The sequence below is a fragment of the Myotis brandtii genome, unplaced genomic scaffold (assembly GCF_000412655.1).
Source record: "Myotis brandtii unplaced genomic scaffold, ASM41265v1 scaffold1105, whole genome shotgun sequence".
NCBI classification, from domain to species: Eukaryota; Metazoa; Chordata; class Mammalia; order Chiroptera; family Vespertilionidae; genus Myotis; species Myotis brandtii.
The window spans coordinates 861,929-876,577 of NW_005353770.1; the positions used below are offsets into that span (position 1 = coordinate 861,929).

General features: G+C 38.5%; 1 pseudogene; it reads right to left on the reverse strand.

Annotated features, from left to right (window-relative positions):
* Positions 1-517: 517 nt before the first annotated feature.
* On the reverse strand, positions 518-1,246 carry LOC102244759 (annotated as a pseudogene).
* Positions 1,247-14,649: the final 13,403 nt, after the last annotated feature.

A 14,649-nucleotide genomic window follows, 5' to 3' on the forward strand; every position in this document is an offset into this window, starting at 1 on the left:
AGGGAGGGAAGAGAAGAGAAGAGAAGAGAAGAGAAGAGAAGAGAAGAGAAGAGAAACATGTCTGCCTCCTGTATGTGCCCTGACCAGGAATCAAACCCACAATCTTTTTCGTGTGTATATGGAACAATGCTTCAACCAACTGAGCCACCCAGCCAGGGCAGATCTTAATCTTTAATATCCAGCATTATTGCTTTAGGAATTTTTCCCTGAACAAGGAATAGAGCACTACTTACATAGAAATATATAGGGTGTCCCAAAATTCACGCAAGATTTGCAATTCAATTCAATTATACATATAATCATACATAAAAAGTGGTTCTCCATTTTCCCAGGGACAAAAAACAATAACTTCTTGAGTATTCAAGTATTTTGTTGTAATTATAATTAAAGTCTTAGCTCTGTAACTTATATATTTAAATTAAATGTTATTAGACAACCGTTACAATTTATAAATGTAAGGCGCCATTATTGAGTAAATAGTTTCGTCCATGAGTGGATGTGTCCCTTCTCCCACCCACTAATGAAGCAGCAGTGTGGTTAGTGCAATTTTATGAGTAGATGATCCATTGCTGCAAACGCTAATTCTCTCCACCTTGTGTGTATGTGTGAGTTGGGTAAAAGGCTCAAGCAGCCTCTGTAATGATAAACAGCGAAATGAGCTAGGCTTGGGCTTTTGGTGCAGATGACCATATCTGTCTGAATCAGGTGGTCTGACCCATCCTCAGTAGCAAGCACTCTTCCAGCTGCTTCCTCAAAGGCAGATGTGACATTTGTGGCATCTTTTGCACTTGTTTCAAAGTAAAGGTAGTCCCCATTATTCCTTCATCAGGCTGAGGGTTCTTATGCAGATACTTGCCGATCACTTATGTCACTCTTGTTACCCAAATCACAAAAGGAAAGCCTTCAGACTCTTTTACATCTGGTAATAAAAAAATTCTTTCTTCTAGTTACTCAACTTCTGAAAGCTTTGTGAATCATTGACACTAAAAGTGAGCAGGCAACAGTCAGCACCTATGTAAAATGGTGTCCTCGGGTTTCTAAACTGCTCTTGACCAGCCGCGTCCCAAATTCACATGGTAACAAAATGTCCATCTAACTCCAAATCTTTATTTTAAAATTCCACACCTATTGTATAGAAGAGCTGGGTACCAAATTTATTAGTCACATATCTATTCATTAGAGAACTCTTCCCAACTTCGCCATCCCCAAGAAGAATTACTTTTAAAAGTGGTGATTTTCCTGCCATTATTAACTTCAAGATCTTTGATTTCAGAACCTTTAATTGTTCAGTTCAAGCATCATCATTATCTCTAGGGTTCTTGGGAAGATTTACTGAGACACAGAGGAAAGCAGTTCACCATTGTGCCACCCTCATTGTAGGAACGCGGGAAGTTTCTCTCAGCCACACAGAGGACGTCTGGGAGTTCCCAGCTGGCCTGTCCAAGTGCAATGAGAAAAGTGAGAGGGTTGGGGACCCGGGGCTGGACAAGGTGGCAGGGTTGCCCCTACCCAGTGCCCAGGGAACAATGTCAAGCAACAATATCTTCAATGTCCTTTCCTGAGAGGAGAAAGTATGCGTAGATGGATTTCTCCCCCCATCTAGAAAATTCATAGTCCAAAAAAATCTTTCCAATAACTATTTCCCAATTGATTTGAAGTTCATAGGTCATGGCCCCCAGACAACTGGCATAAACTCTGGCAAACTGATACAGCTCAAACCAAGGAGGTATCTACCTTTCCTCAATGCCGCTGAGTCTCTGCAGTGTCTTTGCCAACTCTTTTTGGTTTAGACTAAGTATCAAATTCTGAGAATATAATTTTGTTCTGGGCTAACTGCCCTAGGAACTAAACATCGAGTTATTTTGGAGGCAAAATCAAAACTGTTTCAGCAGTGGTTTCAGGATGCTATTCAATGAGGATCTCAGAACTGCTAATGTTTCCCTCCAAGGGGTGGCTGCACCCCAGGATTAATGGTTAATAGAACACAAAACTAAAGAATGTGTTTGGGAAACACTCCTGATGCTTCCTCCCATCTGAAGCACATGCATTAGATAACGCTTTCCACTCCCTTACTTATCAGACCCACGAGTTGAGAAGGAGAAAATGGGCATGAAGAGCATAGACTCCTCATTTCCCTGCCTTCTGAGAGTGAGCTGCCCCAAAGGGAACCTGCGCCTTCCTCCTCACATGCAGAGGACAGCCTGCCCATGGGAGAGGGACTGTCCAATTCTGGTTCCAATATCAGGAAGCTCATCCACAGATACAAGCCCCCTTCTCCAGTACTAATTTTATCAGTAAAAAAAAAAATTAAAAAAAATCACATTACACAGCAACTTGCATAATAATTTCTTTTTTTAAGAAAGCACATTATACAACACAACAATGTGTATAAATTCTTTTAAAATTAAATAGCTCTACTATATGCTAATATATATTAATATATATTAATACTGTGGGTGAACTGGCTTTATATCTGATGAGGCCTGGATAAGATTAATACCAACCCAAAGGCCTTTGAGAGTTCAACACCCTCCCCTGAGGTTTACTTCTTAATGTCTATCTGCCTCTGTACTTCTATACCCTTGTACACTGATTTGTTTCACCTTATAAAACTCATATGTAAAATAGTCCTTTCTCAAGAAATATGTTCCCTGTGAGCCTTTTGTGAGTTTTTGCTGACTATTGAAGGTTTAAGAGTGTAGTGTTGATTACTTAGACTCCTATCTCAATAGGTCTTCAGACTTTATCCTGCCTGATTCTGGAAGCTTTGGCGCCAGCCAACATCTGGCCCCAAGAGAAAGGTTATAGAATAAAATTTTATCTTATCATTAGATATGTATATGTATGGATATATTATATAAGTATATATACATATACATGAATATGCCTGTGTTTATAATAGCATGTTTATATATAAAATATCCCCTGGCTTCCTGGATATTTAAAAATTTAGAAAGCTATTTTTCAAGTTAACAATGGCTATCTGTGCATAGCAGAGGCTCAAATGGCTTTTACATTCTTCTTCAAACTTTTCTAAATTTTCTGAAATTTTTACAAGCATGTACTACTATTATAATAAGAAAAAAATACAGTTATTTCAGTTTTGAAGATAGAGGCATAATACTAATGACAAAGCAGTATTTCTCTGGATCTGTCTGCACCAGCTCTGCAGAAGCCCAGTGCCTTCAAACTCACCCCAAAGTGTTTGAGGAGCTGTAGTGGTATTAGGAAGCATTCATGATGGGGGATCTCAGAACTGCTAATATTAGCTACCACATTGGTCTCCCATTTGCTGTTGCCTCTGTGGGGATATCTCCTGCCAGCATGCCTAAGGGCATCCCTCCTCACATGGTTCTCAAAGACCCCTACACTACTGCCTGGGGGTGCCCACCAGTATCTCAGCTAAGGGGCTGAAGGTTTCACAAGGCCACCAACCCCTATCTTTGCCCAAATTGACCTTCTTCTATTGACTTTCCCTTTTGCAACTGCCACAGAGCACACTGCTACTTTCCAGAGCCAGTAATGACCTCTTTCTCCCTTTCTCTACTTTTGATAGGAAGGAAAGATTAAAAAATAAACAAGGCTTAATGTCCAAACCAGTCTTGCAGTTTTCGTTCCATCTCAGGTCAAAGAGAACAAAGGATCCCTGTATTCCTTCCTTCCTGGAACTATCACCACAAGGCCCTGGAGGCTGCCTGGAGCAGCTAACAGCCTGGCTGGACCACCCACACAGAAATGACAGAAGCCTGTCAGACTCCCACTCTGCTTGTTTGGTGGATGGTGGGGAACCAGACAGAAGTCCCCCAAGCAAGCACCCCAAGTAGACTTATGACACCTGCACTGTCAATTCCAGTCCATCAGAGAAGATGTGCCAATATACCCTCTCAACATCCAGAGAACCCAAACTCTCTATGGAAGGGTCACCCGCTTACAGTAACCCCTGCAGAGGATCCCTGGGTAGGGGAGCACTACCAAGCTCATAAATTATGGCCTCTTATTATGATCTCCACAATCTCAGGGTGGCGAACACATAAAATCTGGCATCAAATCTCAAAGGGCAGTCTAGCCAAAGAACCGCACTACTTCTAAAGAGAAAAACACAGAATCTCGGGATCTATGAAAAACTGGCTGGCCATCGACTGAATCTGGCCTGCTGGTATACTAGTACTTTACTTCAGTCCACTCACCTGAAGGGGTGAGAGAGTAAATACATACATAAATACATGCACTTCTTAAAATATATACAGGATGGGGCAAAAGTAGGTTTACAGCTGTTCCTATGGAAAATAACACAATAATTAATAAATAATAATCAAGAATAAACTGTGTTATACATCCTCACCACTGTAAACCTACTTTTGCCCCACCCTGTATAGACTTCCCAGGGAATGGCATTCTAGCCAGAAGCAACATTCCAGAGAAAGACTAAAGGAGTTTGTCTAGTGTCTTCAATCAAAAGTTAGTCTTTTTTAGGCCCTAGCTGGGTGGTGCAGTTGGTTGGAATGTCATCCTGATACACCAAAGTTGTGGGTTTAATCCCTGGTCAGGAAACAACCATTGAATGCATAAATAAGTGGAACAACAAATCGATGTTTCTCTCTCTCTCTTTCTCTCTCTCTCTCTCTTTTTCTCTCTCTCAAATTCAATTTTAAAAGTTAATCTGGTTTAGAGCAGGGTACATAAGATAAAAGGTCAGAGAGATTATAGGGTAGAGATGGTGTGAGGTCCTGTAAACTATTGAAGGGTGTCTGTCACTGGGTGAGATGGGAAGCCTTTAGAAGGTTTTATTAATTATAATTATGCTAGAGTTATTTATTTTATTATAGTAAACCTAAGAAGAAAGGTAAATATTTTTTATAACCATGTCATCACCCTGGTCCCTGTAGACATCAGAGTTTGCAGTCATAGTTCATCAGAATATCATAATACAGGACAAAATATCTGGCTTTCTCCACCCTGTTAGACAAAGTCAGTCACGTTAACTCACCTTCAGAAATATGCCACTTTTGGTTGCCTCCTTTCTCTAGCTTTTGAGGCTTTGACTACACTACTCTGCTCTCTCACCCCTATAAGCACACCTTTCCTTGTCATCTGCTAGCACCCTCATCACCTGGGCTTTTCTCTGATCCCCTTTTCCAAAGCCATCTCCCTAGAGACCTCATCCAGGCACATATTCTAGGTCTTCAACCTGAGCTGCCTTACTTCAGGACCCACATCACTGATAGCAAGATTTATGATCTCCAGAAAAGGAACTTGTAACACCCTGAAATTTACTCAGCAGCCACACCTCACAGGTAAACTCTATCAATGGAGCTTATATTTGAAATGAGATTTGAGAGTAGAGGAAGCAGTTTCACTTCTAAACCCAAAGCAAGCTTTTCTGAAATTATTTCACCAATTAGGATAAAAGTTAATATATACTCAGGAGATTAAAGACTAGGGATTTAGCCTGAAGAGTTACACATGTTTTGCGAAAAGAAAGAAATCAGGCCATAAGTAATTTGGCAGAATGCAATTTGTAAAAGCAAATTAGACCAAGGTAAGTCAGTGGATGTCAGTTTGCTTCTCAAAATCCCCACTCACAAATACCAACTCAAATATATGTGAATAGTTGAAAGAACCAGCTGACATGGGAATCCACATATCCACCTTGGTTGTAGAACTTTCTGGAGCTCAGTTATTTCAAAATATTTGGACACTGAGAGTACATAACAAGGGTTAAAAGATTATGACTGGAAGATAGAGCATTTCTCTCTATTCCTTCCTGAGGTATAGCCAAATCCCTGTATATTATATATCAAACAAACATAAAAACATTTTAAAAGGTTCAGAAAAGAAGACAGACCAAGGGACCTTAGAACCTTGGAAACAACATGACTCATTAAATGATTGAAACCTTAGTAACTAGAGAAGTAATTCGTCAGGTAGAGTTTACAGTTAACTAAAGCTATGATATAGTATTCAGCACTTCCTCCAAAACAAGGCTTTCTAAATATTTTAGAATTAAATTTAACCTTTTTCCCCCCTATCGTATTTCTGCCCCTTAACCAAGTATGAAGGCAATGTTATAATGTTAGCAGGAAGAGGTACTCCAGTTGGCTGTATGAACCAACATACAATGTGGTTGGAAATGGAATGAAAGAATCTGACATCAGATTATCTGTGGTATAAAACTTATCTTTTCTCCTTTATGTCATCCCTAATGTTTACTAGTTCTTTTTACATAAAATGAAATTTTATCTATCTTAAGGATTAAACAAGTTTGGTAAGTGTGAATATGTCTAACATAGAGCCATTGGCTGTATGAACCAACATACAATGTGGTTGGAAATGGAATGAAAGAATCTGACATCAGATTATCTGTGGTATAAAACTTATCTTTTCTCCTTTATGTCATCCCTAATGTTTACTAGTTCTTTTTACATAAAATGAAATTTTATCTATCTTAAGGATTAAACAAGTTTGGTAAGTGTGAATATGTCTAACATAGAGCAAAGTAAACAATAGGTACTTAATATTAGTTTTCTTCCTTCATCTCAGTTTTCTGTTGGACAGAAAAATCTAGAAATATTTAGAATGAACTCTACTATTCACCTATTTTTGTGTTTTCTTTAAAACAATTGTAAACTTGAGTATAATCCTGATGTATAGATCATTTAGAGAAGAAATTACTACAGTGTTTAATCATGCCATCACTCATCTTTAGGGTGACCACTTAATCTATGACCCTATCTGGGACACTTTTGAGAATAAAGAGGACATGATTAATATATTTAGTACATCAGGATTATCATGGAAAAAAATCAGCATATAAAGTCACAGATCAGATTCAGCTATAACCTAAGAGCTGAATCACAAGGGCATCAGAGCAGCCAAAATGAAGACCCCAAAATGAAAACCCCCAAGTTCACTTGGACCATGCATTGTATTTCTGGAAAGACTCCAACAGTTCTCAGCAGAGCCCATTTACTCTTTATTATTATTATTATTGTTTAAAGTATTACATATGTCTCCTTTTCCCCCCGATTGACCCCTCCCCCGAACCCCTCCCACCCCAGGACAAGCCCCCACCGCCCCAGTGCATTTACTCTTATTTTAAACCTAGTTTGTCAAGATTTCTTTTCTAGTTTCTAATTCACAAAAGATGTTCACTATAAGACATGAAAACTAATGGAAAGGCAGCAAGGGAGGTACTACAACCATGAATAGAAGACTTAGATACCCAAAGTATACAATTTAGGAGTGGGGGCAAACAGTTATACACCTCAACAGTGTGAAATAGCTGTATTCTAGAACAATGCCTGCAATCATGTTCATAATGCTGACCTGGAGTCATTTAGGAAAGCCTGACTCATGTTCAGATTATAGTTTAAGGCATTAGTAAAGCCTGAACTGCATCTCCACCCAAAACTTTTTTGAAATTTTGTTTTTCAGTGAATAAATGTTTAACTATTTGAAACTCAGCCAACTAGTAAATGCAATGGGGACCTTAGCTTGAACCCCAGCTGGGCCTGACCTGGTACTCAGAGGTATGTGATCATGACAAGAAGGCCTGTGGACTATGGTGGAGGGGTGGAGGTGGGTTAGAAGAGGTCAATGGCGGGCGGGGGGGGAGGGACATATGGAATACTTTCAACAACAAAGATTAAAAATAAAAAAAAAAGAAGGCCTATGGTAAGAACTACAGGGCTCCTTGAGAAGAACTCACCTTAAGGAAAAAGCAGCACTCCCAAGAGAAGGTGCCGTTTCTTAGAGATGAGAGTGGGTCATTTCTGAGAAACTGTGGTTCTTATTGCTTTCTGGTCCACTTCCTCCAACTCCCCTTGTTCTCCTCTCCACTGCTGCCCTATCTGCAGATCTGTGAAGAGCCATGGAGAGTGGAGTACTAACAAACATTCGTTAGGTGGTAGCTGAAAGCGCTGTGTATGAAGTACACATGGGACACCCCAGGGATTTGAAAAGGACTAGCAAGCCCAGAGCCATGAAATCATATGCTACCTTCAGGGTGGCACAGACTGATGGGGCCTGAGACACACAGATCTCAGACTCATTTGGGGGTCTGAGTAGCTGAGATATTTACTGTGCATTGTTAAATGAATCTTCCCCTATGCTACTGATTTTCACATACGCAACACTTGAAGATTTTACACATAAACTGTTTTCTGATGATAAAAGAAATATATCTACTATATAACTACCTGATATAAAGGTAAAATCAATATTAATTGTAAAGAAAAAAGGATATAAATATATATTATATATGTATGTGTATATAGCATATGCAATTATATGTGTGTACATGTATGTATAATGTATATTCTTTAAATAATGTGGAGAAATGTAGGATGATAAAAATAGAGCAAATAGCTGAAAGAAACAAAAATCATAGCAATAACAGGGCCTGAAAAACTTTACAGTGTTCTAAATCTAGAACTGAATTTTCTCATACATGCATTTGCATGATTGTATGTACATGTTCAGTTTTTTGCACCTCACTATAGGGGAGTTATTTGGTAGGTAATGCCTTTGGAGACTGAGACTCTAACAAAATTGCTATAATGTAGATAAATTTTGCTTAAATCATTATCCTGGGAACTTAAACAAGGTTTATTTTTCTATATGGCTGTGATCTTTCTTGAATAAATTATTCAAATATCTCCTTAGATAAAGAGCACTCATTCAAATATTGCAAATGAATGTATGGTATATGTGTGTATTTATATATGACCACACACTGGTTCTGGGGTTGATTTTAGATATAAGACTGATTTAGATTGTGACTGATTATTTCAAATAATTAAGAGATAATTGTAAATAAAATACATTTATCATTAAAAATAGGAATGCACACTATTGGGATTTGATGACAGTCCAAAAATGGCACCCTCCTTTCCCTTGAGTTTTGAAATAAGATTTTAAAAGTTAAAAATAACTTTCTGTGTCAACTAAAACTTATTCAAATCCTGATTTTTTTTATAATAGCATGATTTTCTACTGTATAATTAAATCATAACATATTTAACTCTTCCATGATTGAACACATTATTTCAGTTTTTCACTATTTTACAATAAATGTTTTGCACAAATATTGATTTATCTTTTCCTTTTTTAAATATATTTTTACTGATTTCAGAGAGAGGAATGGAGAGGAAGCAAGAGATAGAAATAGCAATGATGAGAGAGAATCACTGATTGGCTGCCTCCTGCATACCCCGCACTGGTGTCCGGGCCTGTAACCTGGGCATGTGCTCTGACTGGGAATCAAACCGTGACCTCCTGGTTCATAGATCAATGCTCAACCACTGAGCTATGCTGGCTTCCCTATAGTGAGGTGCAAAAAACTGAACATGTACATACAATCATGCAAATGCATGTATGAGAAAATTCAGTTCTAGATTTAGAACACTGTAAAGTTTTTCAGGCCCTGTTATTGCTATGATTTTTGTTTCTTTCAGCTATTTGCTCTATTTTTATCATCCTACATTATATTTTTCTAATAATTTCCTAGGGTAAATTCTTAGAAGTAGGATTTCTGGGTCATAGACTATGTCCATTTTGAAGGATTTGTGGTACAATTTTACAAAGTGCCCTTCACAATAATAGTAGCAAGTATTCTCCCACTAATTCTGTAGGACGGCTCATTTTCCCATGTACTTGCTGTCACTGGATATGATTGTTATATATATTTAGCAATCTGTTGGCTGAGAAATTGTAGGTCTTTTTAAAAATTGTTTTACTTATTACATATAGCAAGGATGTATTTCCTTCTTTTTTTAATTGAACAACTATAGAAATGTAAATTCTTCATCACAGTATTTTAAATATGTTTGTCCAGGTTTTTTTTTAATTCTGATGTTGCTTTATTGTATTTTTTCAACATAAAAGTTTTATATTTTCCTTTTTAAACATATTTACATATCTTGTGCTTTATGGCTCTGCCTTTGGTGTCATGCCAAAGACTTTTATTTACCTAAAGTATAAAATTATTCACCTAGTTCACATTTTTTTTACTACCTTTATCATTTGATATTTACTTAAATTTTTAAACATACCGAATACATTTTTTTATAGAAGGTTAAGGCAATGATTGAACTGTTTGGGTTGTTTTATTTGTTGGGGTTTTTTGCTTTGTGGGTCTTTGTTTTGCAAAAGGCTAGCCAGTTATCCCAACACTATGACTCCCTCTGATTTGAAATGTCTGACTTATGACCATCTTAATTTGACCCTAGACTGGGAGAGATTGAGAAATATAAGAAAAACGTATGGAGCCTACCTGTCCATGACATTAAAGTTTTGCATTTCAGGAGCTGCACCAACCCCACTATAAAACTTGCTTGTTATTTTTATTATACCTGGTAGCTTGCATAATTTGGGGCATACTACCCAGATAGTCTGTTCACTAAACAGCCAGAAGTTCTTGCTCCTTTTTCTTCTGAAGACTATTTGAAGATGAAAAATTACAAGGGAGATCTACATTGTTTGTCTACTCTAGGCTTTAAAAAAAATAGATTCCCTTTCTGTCCCTTCCAAGTCGTAGATAAGTGGTGATTTTTTTTCTTTTGTAGCAACATATAAAGACAATACACTGGCATAGTACCTTTTAACGACACTGTTCCTGCTCTCTCTAGCCAGCAGGTAAGAATTGCTCCTAAGCACCTTGGTTCTGATTTTAGACTGAGAACTATATTGAAATCTCCATTAACCTGGGCCTCTGGGTCTGGCATGTGATGGAGAGCCTTCTTTGCTTGGATTTCAAGACTCTTGTTCTTAGTAATGTTGACCACAAGGCTCCAGGGAGAAGGAGGGCCCTCCATCTGAACACTGTTTATTAACTTGTTTTATTCTGCCATACACTGTAATTACTTACCCAGAAACTAGGTTCTGAACAAATCTTTTTAGACAATGGGAACTCATGATTATACCCTACTTTATATCACAGTTATGTGTGTCTTTTAGCTTCCTTACTAAATTATATACTTCTTTAGGGTAAAGCTTTTGTCTTATACATATTGGTTTCCTCCTGGGGTACCTAGTTCAGATCTGGGAACACAGAAAGGCAGTGTCCTTAACACAGGCTTCCACTTACAGAATGGGTATAGAAACCCTACTCAATCACCAATTAACTGTGTGACTGTAGGCAAGTTGCTTAATCTCTTAGAGCAGTGGTTCTCAACCTTGGCTGCACATTAGAATCACCTGGGAATCTTTTTAAAACCCTGATTTCTGGGCCTCATCCTCCGGAAATTCTGTTTCTTTGTTATGGGGTGGGGCCACAACATTAGTAACAAAGAAACAGAATTTCCGGAGGATGAGGCCCAGAAATCAGGATTTTAAAAAGATTTCCAGGTGATTCTAATGTGCAGCCAAGGTTGAGAACCACTGTTTTAGAGCCTTCCCTTTCCTTCCTTCCTTTGTTCCTTTAAAAATTACTTACTGAGCGCCTGCTCCATGTTAGATACCAGGGGATACAAAATAAAATAATAAGCAACAGAGGAATCTTTGTTCTCCCTAAGCTGTTTTAAGATTAAAAAGGCTAACAAGAGCCCTGCCAGCATGGCTTAGTGGTTGAGCGTCGTCCTATAAACCAGGAGGTCACGTAGGAGATGTGCAGAAGGCATTTGATCAATGATTTTTCTCTCATCATGGATGTTTCTATCTTCCTCTCCCCTCCTCTCTGAAATCAATAAATATGTAGACATATATTTTTAAAGTCTATGTTTATTCAGGACACCACAAGGAAACATTTGCAAAGTGCTTTTATTGACGCAATGGATGTAATAGGAAGGTATGAGAGTTAATAGAACAATCTGCAGGCCAGATGCTGCTGCTTAATGTTTGATTTCCAAATGAAAACAACACAAAGCTTTCATTATAAAAATGATTGACGTATTTGGAAAAGTCTGCTCAAGAGAAGAAGCATGTCTTATAAGAACTTGCAAAGGAGACAAAGTCTCTTACTTCTATTGACTTTCTTTTTTCTCATGCCCTTAAAATCAGAAGCAACCTTTTGAATTAGAGCTTTAAAAAAATGTTTAAAACATGTTTCTTATACCCTTCCTTTGGCCCATATTTTGGAACAGGGAGGCGGGCAAAAGTGTGGGAGAGAGGATGCCTGGTGAACTGTGTGGTGAGCACAGGGAGGAGAGCCTGCTAAAAGTGAAGGAAATGCACAGAAAAGACAGATGTTGCACACCAAAGAGAAATTTCTCCTGTTTCACAAATTCTCTCAGTTCATGTGAATTTAGTATTCACATGTGTGAATAGCCCAGTAATTATTTGCAAACTTGTTTTAAAAATAGCTCTAATTTTTTTTAATCCATGGTTTTTATTTTTACTAACATGAAAGTTAAACTTTCCAATACCCCACTTGGAATTAAAACTGAAAATCTCCTCCCCCTTCCCTTTTCGTTTAAGTGATTGTGAAATAAAGCAGGCATAATGTACTCTGTACTCTAGGCAAAGATTGAGGTTTTTTAATCCAGTGCAAATACAGTAAGTTGATTGAAAATAACCAGAATCTCTCACCATCTGTCAAACACTTAATGCCATGTCTGCTTCAAAGTCATAGCACTCCCAGCTATTTTTCATTTGACAACAAAACCGCATTCATGCAATTTCACAGTTGAGATGTTAACGGAAGTTTAAGTTGAGACATCTTAACTCATTCTCACCCACTGGGCTTCAGTTTAAAATCTTCTTATAACTTAGGCAGATAGTTGCAGAAATAAAAATCCACCTAAGCATGGAAAGGGTAAGTGATAGTTGCTATGGTGATGTGCCTTTGCCTCTCCAGGCTATGTTAGCAATGGCTCTTTATCACACAGAAGTCTCTGCCTGTGCAGTCTGCCACCACACATCTCTTCCTCAGGGTGGTTTCCACAGATGGGCATCTCACCCAAGTGGAAAATTCCTGTCCTTCATATGTGCCAGCCAGTAGGTGGGGTTTCAAAGGCCTGTGACTGCTCGTTGTATTGAAACTCTGCTGAGACAGGACATCATGTCTTGCACACCCCAATATTTTGTTTTTGTTTTTGCTCCAAGAAAAGACTAGTTGAAAGTTATAACGGGTGTAGACAAAGACAGCAAGCAGGATTTTAACAAAGTTCTGGTTATGTCAGTCACTGTGCAAGAGAACAGCCCAGTGATATCTGTGTCTATTAGTTTCAAGCAACTAGGTAAACACACTCATCTCTGGAGTCCAGAGTTCAGGCCTTCCCTGCCTCACTGTGGTCTGGTGAGCAGACCACCTCATTGCAACAGCCACTAAGCCTCTGAGTTACCACTTGGAAGGAGAGTGGCAGCATTTGTTGGCTCTCGGCTTCTAGCCAAGGTTTGCAAAATCAAGTGCTTACAGGGGACAGACAGGTGATATAATTGAGCAAGGCAGGCAGGTGGAAACTTGAAAAATAAGAGAACTCTTTCTCAATATAAAGGCCCTGACAGTTTAAAGTGGCCAGCCCTTCTCAACAACAAGTAGTTGTCATACAACAGTGTGGCTTTATGTTGCCAGATCTTTGGATTTGTCAAGAGAAGTCAGATATACATGTGAAATCTATTCATTATAAATAGTGGCAACAGATTTATAAAATATTTTGAACACTTTGTCCTGCTCAAAAACATTTCACCCCATCAAGTCTTTGCTTAAATGTCATCTTCATAGGAAGGATTTCCCTGACCAGCCTGTTTTATTTATTTATGTAATTTTATCCTCAAGGATATTTTTCCATTGATATTTAGAGAGAGTGGAAGAGAGAGGGAAAGACAGAGAGAAATATTGATGTGAGAGTAACACATCAATTGGTTGCCTCCTGCATGAGCCCCCGACCAGGGCCCCAGCCAGGGAGGAGCCTGCAACCAAGGTCCAGGCCTTTGACTGGAATCAAACCAGGGACTCTTTAGTCCACAGGCCGACGCTCTATCCGCTGAGCAAAACCTGCTTGGGCACTTTATTTATTTTATTATTATTATTATTTTTAATTTTATTTTACCTGACCACCCTGTTTCCTACCCTGGCACATCCTTATTCCCTTTCTCTGCTTCATATTTCTCCATAGCACTTATTGCGGCCCAATACTGAGGACAGAAACTCTTACTTGATTGCTCCTCTTAAGAACGTTAAGAACAGTGTTTGACTCAGAGAAGGTACTTGAGAAAATTAGCGAATAAATGACAGTCTGATACACAGAGACAGGACTAGGGTAAGGTGAGTGAGGCACCTAGGGTGCAAAATTTAAGGAGTCACTGAGCTGGCATGACCACAGGAGTGAGTGCCTCCTTAAATTTTGTATAGTAGCAGTCTCTGATATAATTCGTGGGCGGGATGAGAGAGAGGGAAAGGGATTAGTGTGTTTAAAAATTAACACGCTACTGTTATTTAAACATTTACGACTCCAACGAATCTGTAACGAGCCCATCAACAAGCACAGATGGTATTGACCAAGAGCGGTGCACTGGACTTGAGTTAGAAAGCAAATCTTCTGGGGATTGGGAATTTGAGTTTATAATCTCCTCTGCATTTTTACATAGAAAACATAGAACAGGATGAACTCATATGAAAATTTTCCATCAGCAGGAGACACAGAATTGATTTCAAGTCTAGGCACAAGATGACCAGAGCTGAGAGTGCCATTTACTGAAAACCGCCAAAAT